The sequence below is a fragment of the Amphiura filiformis genome, chromosome 4, assembly GCF_039555335.1.
Source record: "Amphiura filiformis chromosome 4, Afil_fr2py, whole genome shotgun sequence".
Taxonomy (NCBI): domain Eukaryota; kingdom Metazoa; phylum Echinodermata; class Ophiuroidea; order Amphilepidida; family Amphiuridae; genus Amphiura; species Amphiura filiformis.
The window spans coordinates 25,986,203-25,997,393 of record NC_092631.1 but is presented as its reverse complement, the minus strand read 5'-3'; positions in this window follow the sequence as shown (position 1 = coordinate 25,997,393).

The following is an 11,191-nucleotide window of genomic DNA, read 5'->3' as shown; positions in this document are numbered from 1 at the left end:
TCCTTATGACATTCTTAACATGTTTTAAATATTTTAAAATTCATTTAAGGTTATTAAGGGATTATACAGAGGTCGATTTTTCAAATTGCCAGCTTTCCACGATCAAGGTATATTAAAACAGCAATTAATGAAACAGTCTTATTAAAATTAATCTTATCCAGCACAGTAATTGCTGCTTGATCAGATCGTCACAATCATCCGCCTAACTTACCTCGTGCCCTTGCAAAGGGCACAGTTGCTCTAGTTACAGTTACTATCGTTACAGCACTGATAACGTTTTGGCAATTTATTCTGACATACGGGGTATATGGTCAATTCCAGCGAAAGCGGGACAAAATTCTCTCTATGTTAACTTTCCACTTTAAAATGTCATTAATAAAGGAAATCACGTTATTGATGGAGCATATCATGTCACGTCCAATGTGCTCTCTTTGAGCATATAGGCCTTTACTAGCAAGTCATACCAGGGTACAAGTTATGCTGGCTTAAATGAATTGGCGTTACCCACGAATTCAAAGATAAAGCACAATATATAAATTGAATGTCCTTCAATCAAAATGAAATTATTACCGTTAGAAAGACGTTTGCATGATCTCTCATCATATATAAAACGATTGAATTCCACCAAAGTTTGTGGACTCTAAAGGCCATTAAGTCAATTTGGCTAATAATTTTGTTACCCGCGTATCAAAAATAAAATGATCGTTCTGAAAAATGTTAAGTGAATATGCCATAAATGACTATATCATGAAACGAAGTTTCGTTCTATAATTCTGAAGTCCAAGTGATTATTTTATGCAAATACATTTTACCCATAAAATTCCATAAAATCAAATTTGACGTTACCCACGTATCAACTGTTACCCACGAGTCCAGCAAATATAATTGCCATAACTTAAATTAACATTTAATGACTTTGGACACTGAATTTAGTTTGACAAGCGCTTAAAATTGTAAATCGTACAAATACTTTCACCGCTTTAAAAAAAGAATCTACGACGGTTTAAACTTTTGATACCCACGAATCCCGAATAGATGCTGACCTTAAAAAAACAAGGAGATTGTTTATTTTAAGTTTAAATCAGCACATATTCAAGCCATGGGTATGCGATAATTTTTACAGTACTTACAGTTTATGCACCTAAGAAACGTAAACCCCAAACGGTACTATAGTACTTATAGCTTTACCCACGAATTCGGCGTTACCCACGAATCCAAGGATTTACTTGTAAATTATATGTTTCTTATGCATTTTAACATTTTGAAAACATGCGAAATAGGTTCCAAAACAGTCCTGTTTAATAGCGTCCTCTTGAAGGTATACTGAAGCTGTATCATAAAGTTTTGATTGATTATCCTAAATTACCATTTTTTGGGTAAATGCAATTGGTTAGAGAAACGGGAATCATTGAAACACAATGGAGGAATAACCGCATGATGGTTTCCAACCTTCTGTAATATTTTCTATTTTGCCGTTTACCAATACATACCTTCAAATATGTGTTACCCACGAACATTTTGGTTACCCACGAATCCCTACTTAAATTATAGTTAACAATGTAGTGATAGTGTTTTAGTTCATAGGAACTGTCAAACACGAGTTAATAGAATATTGCTGCATGAAAATATGGAATGATTTTACTAAAATAATAGTATAAAACTGTTTGCTCTGTCTATTTGAATTTGGCAACTTCATTATTCTTCAAATTTTTATACCCAAAATGCCATAATGATCAATTCTAAATATTCCACGTAGTTTGTATTTTGATTAAAATTCATTTTAGGGCCATTGCAGCCTGAACTATTGACATACGGAAAAGTAATGTTTATTTTTATTTTAAAAAATTAATAGGAATTGCTATTTTTCAGACGCTGTTACCCACGAATCCATCCGAGATCCTCATCCTGCGACGAGATACAAAATCTAACTTTATATTTCTATGAAGCATTTATTTTAATCTTTCGAAATAATACAGTAATGTTAAATGACAGCCACTTTGGAAAGAGTTCGAAGAATTGACATAATCTTAACTGTACACCTGGTTCTTTCTTAACATTTGTAATAACCAAAATATTTCTTTGTAAATATATGTAATAAAATTCTATTTTACGTTCAAAGTCTTCACCGATTTCTAGTGTATATGAGTCACACATAAAATATTGAAGGATATTGAAGAAAGTGAAAATTTATGGCGTACAACAGGTGAAAAAGGCTTGAATTCGTGGGTATCATGCATATGCGCATTTATCACTTAATTTGGTCTAGCAAGAAAAGTTATTTTTCAATCCGATGGCACTTCCACCTGATGATTCACTAGATATAATCGTCTCATTTGATAATTCTAGAATTGAAAAGGAAAACATTTTTAAAATGGACCCAGAGAGAATTTTGTCCCGCTTTGGCTGGAATTGACCATATACGTCGTATATATATTGTTATCTCATCGGAAGAACGTTTCATTCATTAAAAATATTTTTAAATAAAAATCAGTGACGTTATGACCAAATCGTTGAATGCTGAGGTGGAAATGAACATAAGTAATACGCAAGTGTATGTTTATTGAACTTGCAGGTAGACTATTAGTACGCAATCTATAGTTTGAAAAAAAAAATGATAACAAACCATCAGTCATCACAAAACGAATTGAACTAGACGACGATACTCAAACCAAAACAATGGAAAACGACGTAAGCAACCGAGGTAACTTAACAACCGAACAAGAGTTATCACCTATATTTGATGTTTTTCGACAAATGTTACAAACAATTGTGGTAAGTTTGATCATCATTGGTAATAGCTTCTGTCTTCTTGTGTTAATCAAGTCAAGGGTTGCAAACAACCCGGACAAAGTTGGTGAAATCTTGATGAAATCACTTTCGTTAGCAGACTTAACCATGGGAACAGGGAGTTCCCTTCTGTTGCTGCTTCTTTTAATCTTTGGAGATCATTTTACAGAAGAAGTGTCAACTTTACTGTGTCAAATTAGTGGCAGTGTCGGCATTTGTGCGAGTGTGGCTTCAATATTGTCACTGTTTTTGATCAATATAAACCGATACTTGAAAATAGAATTCCCGTTCAAATCAAGACTCTGGATAACACCAAAACGGGTGCGAATATGCGTGGCGTGTCTCTGGATTTTAAGCCTCTCCACTATTTTCAATTACTCTATAACGTTTGGAAGCGAATCTTATTTTGACCCAAAATGGAAGATTTGTCTACCGTTTGGCGCTAACAAAATGGACATTGTTTTCACGTCTGTAACAACAACATTCTGCGTATTTATACCATTTTTGTGGACCATTATCATATACGGGCGGATAGTACGGATTGTTAATAACCTCATCAAACCAAGAAGTACTTTGCAAAGCCACCATTCGTCAACAACAAACTGGATGCAAAGAGATCAGAAAGCACTGAACACCTTCCTGATGATAACCGTTGCTTCAGCAATTTGCTGGTTACCAATGTGCATCAGTACCTTTTATTCTAATATTTCTGGTAATGAACTATCGCCCTATGTAGAAATAATTACGTATATCGTGTACCTGTGTAATTATTGGTTGAATATCGTGATTTATACATTGAGAGATAGGTCTTTCAGGACGCGTGCTGTAAAATTAATTACATCTAGAATTTAACGCTGGTATAAAATATAAATAGTCTAGTAGCACAAGGATGTATTTACAATTAGATACCTTGTTTCGAGAAACTCAAGTTTTAATGTCATACACCGCATAAACAGATTTCCTAGATGAGAGAACAGCAGGGAGACAAAACCCAAAAGTCAACGCAGTTACAGGAATGGGCAGGAGGAATGTGCGAAAGCTGGACCTTCTCTGGAAAGACATTAAGCTACATTATACAAAGAGGAAGGGGGAACAGGCGATAAGTACGACTAATTGATGGTTACAAAATGTCACGGTTGCTAATTGTAGCCATAATTTTCATCGTACTAACCGCCTTTTTCCCTTTCCTCTTTAGAAAAATGTCGTATTGATTTTAAATGTTGGTAAATTTCGAGTTGGTGTTCGTGAAATTTATTACCTATATAGCCTATTCGTTCAGTTATCATTAACAAGCCACACGCTCACCACTTTTCATCGATCACTAATACCTTATCAGGTTATTAATAATTAGACGTAAATAAAGTACAGTAAATAGTGATTACGAGTTGTTTGAAATTGAACTTTCAGTAGAAAAAAGAAGACCTTACGATTAACAACATGTCACATAATAGTAGGACATAAAAAACAGCATTATTACTACCAAAAAATCCTACTTACATCTTATTCATCCGAAGTTAGAGTTGACAGCTTTTAATATTTACGTTAAACTAGACAGACTTTCTTCCATTTGGGTGAAAATGTTGTTGTGTCACTGAATTACATTACAAGGGTGCAGGCCAGTTTTGCTGCCCAGTTTTGCTGCAAGAATTTGAACTTTCTCTAATTTCCACAGATCTTTTATCAAAAGAGGATTCCAGATAATAATCCAAAATAGGGCAGAAAATCTAATGAGAATTGTAAAAACATTTCTATAAAAAATCAAGAAGACGTCGAGTACGCTTGGTGCCCAATGCAGCCAAAAGTGCTCTATTTTAATACCAAAATGTTCAGTTGGGTCTGGAGAATCTTTTATTTCGTTTCCGTGGCAACAGTCACGATAGTAAAGGAAATTTGTCATTTTTACCTCAAAATGTCACATTCTAAGTGGCTATTTCTTTAAAACTAAATGGAGTAGAAACGTCATATTTGGTGTGCAGAACATATGAGGGCGCACTATAACGTATAAACACGTATAATTTTAATCGTGTGTATTGACTCAAAATAATCATCAAATATCACCATTTGGTTTTGCCATCAATATTTCATTTTCATCATCACCTACTATTTGTATCCTGTGGATCATACTGGGACCATATTTGACTGGTTTTGTTACTTTCAACGATATTTAAGTGACTTTTTGGGTCCGGAATGGGTCCACCAACACCAACAATGGAACTGAGAGGTAGGAGCGGGAAAGTTAAACCCGTGAAAGATGATGATGTGAGTACTAATATTCAACCTCAAACAGAGCCTGACTTCGAAACCTTTGTCAGAAGCTCCCTAAGAACTATAATTGATGGTCAGAATTCCTTACGTGAGTCAATTACTAGCCTCCAAAAACGTCAAGACAAACTGGAAGCTATGGTTAAAGAAAACGAACAGAATTTTGATGAATCGATTGAATTTCAATCATCCCGTACATCAGACATAGAAAAACAGGTCTCAGCTTTAAAACAACAACAAAACTCTAAGCTGATACACCAAATAGATCAACACAAAAGTGATGTGAAGAAATTGCGTGAATCAAGTGATAATCTAGAAAGGCATTCACGGCGTCATAATTTGTTGTTATGCAACTATGGTCCTGAGAAGAAAGATGAGGTCCCTGCAGAGATCGTAAACAGAGGGCTGAAAAAAGATCTTGGGCTGAACATTACGGTAGAGGTTGCCCATCGGACGGGTAGACAGAGTCAAGACAAGAATCGTCATAGGCCAATCATTTTTAAAGTACTTTCGCTAATCGATAAAGATTCCATTATCACAGCAAAGAAGGAACTTAAAAAGGCCGCGTATTAAGACCGACGAAATCGAGTCAGACAGAAAGGAACGGTTCAGACTGAAATCAGTTGCGGAGACCGCGTATAAAGCTGGCAAGAAAACGGTTTTCAAACGCGGCAAACTGTTCATAGATAACAAACTATACAAAGAATCAAGTGACAACGCTGAGAATACGGGTTCTCAAGAGAACACGGGTTCTCATCACGATCATTCGGACTAGGACAGAGTTGGCTGTCATCATTCATTACGAATTGGATGCTGGAACATTGGGGGTTGGTACATAGAAAACTGTGAATTGCGTAAAAATATTATTGCTAAGTGTGATTTTGATATTATGTGTCTTGTAGAAACTCATATGAAAGAAAATGATGTTATAAATGTTCCCAACTATATGTGGTTTGGTCATAATAGATCCGTTCTCCATTGTAAAGCAAGAAAAGGTTCAGGTGGCGTTGGTATCCTTGTACATAAACGTATTCTTAAATCTTTCACAATCAAAACTGTGGAAAAAACGCATGATGGTATACTGTGGTTGAGATTTACTAACAAAAGTGCCAAGGAAAGTTTTTATGTTTGCTGTTGTTATCTACCACCCGAAAATTCAAGTCGCGGTGGTCACGCTGAAGAGTTTTTGATGCATTAATTTCTGATATTTACAAATTTCAAGATACTGGTTCGTTGCAAATATGTGGTGATTTTAATGCCAGAATTGGTGACAGTGTAGATTATATTGAAGGTGTTGATGAAGTTAAAACTCGTAAAGTAATTGATTTTAGTACAAACTCACAAGGTAAACCATTCATTGACTTTTGTATAAGTGCTAATATGTGTTGTCTAAACGGTAGAAATGATGATGTAATAGATAATTTTACTTGTGTTTCAACAAAAGGTAAATCAGTTGTTGATTACTGTCTCGTTCCATATGATGGCTACGTGAACTTTGCTCAGTTTGAAGTGTCACTTGTTCAAGATCTTATTGAAAAGTATAGTGTACCTGTGTGTAGTACTATACCTGATCATTCAATGTTATCATGGGTGTTCAAAACTAATGTTTTCTCTTGTTATGAAAAATCTGTGAATAAGTCAAATGTTGACTTGAAAAGTCTGGCTAAATTGTATGATATGCGTGAAATACCGTCCACTTTTCTTATGGATGAGTCTAGTGTGTCAAAAGCAAATGAATTGATTGCTGAAATAAATACCAACCAAGGCAATCAGAGTGAGGTTGACAGTGTATATGACAAGTTTGAAACTTACATTAAGTCTGCAGTTGAAAAGAACTTTAAGAAAAAGAACAATAAGCGTGGTAAACACAATAAGGGTTTGAGACATACTCCTAAACCATGGTGGAACGAATCACTTCAATTGATTTGGGATGAGGTGTGTTGTAAACAAAAATCTTGGCTAAGATGTAAAATACCTAACATGCGTAATACCTTATTTGTGCAATATAAATCAGCTCATAGACAATTTGATAAAGCTGTGAAGAAAGCTAAACGACAATTTCAATACAGTAAGATCAAAGATATTGATAATATGTTGAATGGTGACCAATCTATGTTTTGAAAAGAGATCGGTAAAATTGGTGTTAACAGTTGTAAACAAAGTTGTAGCATACCAATGGAGGTAATAACAGATACTGGTGAAACTACAGATAATACTGAACATGTTTTAAACAAATGGTGTAATGAATTTGAATCGCTTTTCAAAGCTGATGCAAATAATTTTGATGACGAGTTTTTGTCACATATAAAGACAAAATTGAAAGATCTTGAAGCTAGTTCGTCTGAGAAAGATTATACTGCAGTTAATCTCAATAAACCTCTTGAGCTTGATGAAGTTATTGGTGCAATTAATAGAGCTAAATTGAATAAAGCTGCTGGTGTTGATGGTATTGTAACAGAATTGCTTAAGAACAAAACTATGACAGTTGTTCTCCATGCTCTCTTTAGCCGTTGTTTTACATGTGGTATTTGTCCATCCAAATGGAGATTTGGTTTAATAAACCCAATACCTAAATCTGGTAATAATGATCCTAGAGATCCGATGAGTTACAGAGGTATAACGCTGATTTCAGGGATATGTAAAATATATTGTGATGTGATCCGTAAAAGGCTCAGATTGGCTTGAAGAAAATAACATTATCAATGAAGAGCAGAATGGATTTAGAAAGAATCGTGGTTGTCTTGATCATTTATACACATTTTCATCTATTGTACAGAATAGAAATCTTTGCAAAAAAGACACATTTGCTTGTTTTATCGATGCCAAGAAGGCATTTGACCGTGTCAATCGTGATTGTTTATGGTATAAACTTAGAAGTATAGGTATTAATGGTAACTTTTATAACTGTATTAAAAGTCTTTATGAAGATGTGAAATGTTCTGTAAGGGTTAATAACTTTATGACAAATTGGTTTGATGTTGAAATCGGTGTGAAACAAGGTTGTTTACTTTCTCCCGTGCTCTTTAACATTTATTTGAATAGTATTGTGAATGAAATAAAAGAATTAAACTGTGGTGTTCCTGTGCTTGACACAAAAATTGATCTGCTAATGTATGCGGATGATATTGTACTTGTTGCTGAAAGTGAAAGTTCTCTTCAAAGAATGTTAGACTGTGTATCAAACTGGACTAAAAGATGGCGTATAAGTTTAAATGATACAAAGACTCAGGTAGTTCATTTCCGCACTAAAAGCCGTGATAAATGTACAGTTTACATGCTGTGATACTAACATCTCTACAGTAAATGGTTATAAATATTTAGGCATTTGGTTTGACGAATATCTTGATTTTCATGTGTCTACCCGAAATCTAGCTGCTTCTGCATCCAGAGCTCTGGGAATGGTCATCAGTAAAGTCAAAGCCCTGGGTGGTATCAATTTCAATTCTTTCACCAAGCTTTATGACTCTTTTGTTGGTCCAATTTTAGACTACGGCAGTGGGGTCTGGGGTATTGATGAGTTTTCCTCAATTAATTCTGTGTTCTACCGCGCTTGCCGATTTTTCCTTGGTGTTGGGAAATATGTTCCAAATGACGCCATGCTTGGTGACTTGGGATGGGTTTCCCCTTTTGAGCGTCAAATGCAGTCAGTGGCTAGATTGTGGAGTCGTCTTTCAAAACTAGACAGCAATCGTTACCCAAGTAAAGTTTTTCAATGGTCCCAACATTTAGCAGGTAAAGGTATTAAGAACTGGTGTTACAAAGTAAGATCGTTATGTTCTAAGTTGAATTGTGATCTAATTCTGAGTATTTCTGAACAGATCGGTACTCGAAACTTAGTTAATCATATTATATCCGATGCTGCTAAATTGTTTGTAGAAAATCGTTGGAAAGAGGCAATCTTTAATGTCCGAAGAAAGAACCCAAATGCTCGCAATAAACTTCGTACGTATCGCACCTTTAAATCCACTTATGGCACTGCTGATTATGTAAACACCATTATGAAGAAGTGTAATAGACGGGCTTTAGCCCTCTTCAGGTGTGGATGCGCTCCAATTGCCATTGAAACGGGTCGTTATAATAACACTCAGGTACAGAACCGAATTTGTAATATTTGTAATATGAATTGTATTGAAGATGAGTTCCATTGTTTTATAATTTGTTCAACGTATAATGATATCAGATCCAATTTCTTTAATGACATGGTTAAATTTAACCCAAGTTTCTCAAATTTTTCAGATTACAATAAATTCATTTTTGTAATGTCAGATGGCAACCATTGTTACAGGGTAGCAAAATTTGCAAATGAAATTCTCACACTTCGTCAATCTATTGTGTACACTAAGGGATAAATAAATTGTAATTATTATTTAGCTGTCTCCTCATGTACACGTCAACATCATGCTTGCTTCTGCCATGTTGCGCATTTGCGGCTTCTTGCATTTATTTTGTTCCTTTTGATCTAGGCCTAAAAGCATGATGGGCGTTTGATGAGGTTTCAGCTAACATTGTCTTGTGTTTATTTTTTTTTAAATGTATATGCATGCTATTGTTTTTTAAAAAACCTTGACTATATTTACATGTATTATTATATGCTATATATATGTATTATTTATGTGCTATATTTTTATATTGTATATTATTGTTTTGTCACTCATAAGCCAGAATTGGCTGGTCTCTATGTGAGAGTGTGACGTTAATAAAGATTAAACTAAACTAAACTATGACGGTTATTGAATCAATTATCAGCAAACGACGAAGATCAAAACAGTACACGTCTCTTTTGCTCAAATAAAAGGGGTCCCACAGTTAAGCAATGGGAGAAAATTGTCTTTTTTCACTTTCAACTTCAATTATTATAAAGGAAAGTCTTTTATTTTTGGCTCACTCTTAATTGTCTCATGTATATATTAAACTCTACTTTCCCCGATTTTCAAGGAAATCTGATGAAAGACCTCGTCGTACAGGAGCACTAAACACTGCAAGGTATTCCCAAAATCTCACTCAACTTACTGCGAAATACACTGACATGCACCCCGTGTTATTAAAGTAGCGTGCTATAGACGGCCCTCACTTGATAATAGTCAGTCCGATTGTCTTGGCTCACACGATATTTCCTAGAAATACTTTGCCAGATTCTACTCTCTAAAAATGAATCTGATTGGTTACAAAATGCCGTCGTACAGTAGGAAAAAACCATACCCTCTTCCATACAGCCCTGCTTAGTGTGCTGTGTGCGTAATGTATGCATTGTGCATTGACCTCGAACGCCTCTGTACACACAGCGTGCACACACTGGAGTCGAGTATAATTTATTTAAAGAGACTTTCATAGGAAAACTTTTCCATATATATATATTTTTTAAATCTGCTACGAAATTATGTTTTCATTTGTTTATATACTAACAAACACTTCATTCTATTGATAGCTCACTCTGTCACATTCACCTTTTTATAGCCACATACATATCCACAGGGATTGCCCATATTATTATGCAAATTGTATTTTACGATGAACACTCTGAAAAATCTGGGGATTTCTAAAATCCATAAATAGAAATGACTAAATATTATATTCTCATCAATGGGGATTCCCCAGACATGTCATTACACACAAATTCTTACTTGGTTACTTTAAGGGGATTCCCATCTCTCATGAAATAGCTTTAAATTGGACACAAAGCTAAATGATCAAATTTAATTATTCGGGCACATCATCACAATAGAGGGTATGCAATACGACGTCACCCATAACAGAGTCATCCTGATTTTTTTTAAATTTTGTCCTCCATAAGGTACCACGGAAAAATTCGCATGATAATACAATAAAACGTGTGATAGGTATGAATGGTTGTGGAATCGATCTAGAGACCTGTCCCTCTGTCATCTTAAGTTATCTTAGAACTGTCCTCCAGCATGGCTGCCATTTCAATTGTTATACCGTTCCGGTTGGTTTATTGCATACACTCTATACTGCTTTAGGTAATGAACAATTGTAACTATTCAGCGAGTAGATATCATAACAGAAGAGCGATTACGATGTTCCATCCGAAGTACTCGGTAAGGTGCATTCGTACGTGCGTTTATAACGTACTTATGTGTCCCATGAGGCCGTACATACTCAACCAATGATTTGCATACTGCTA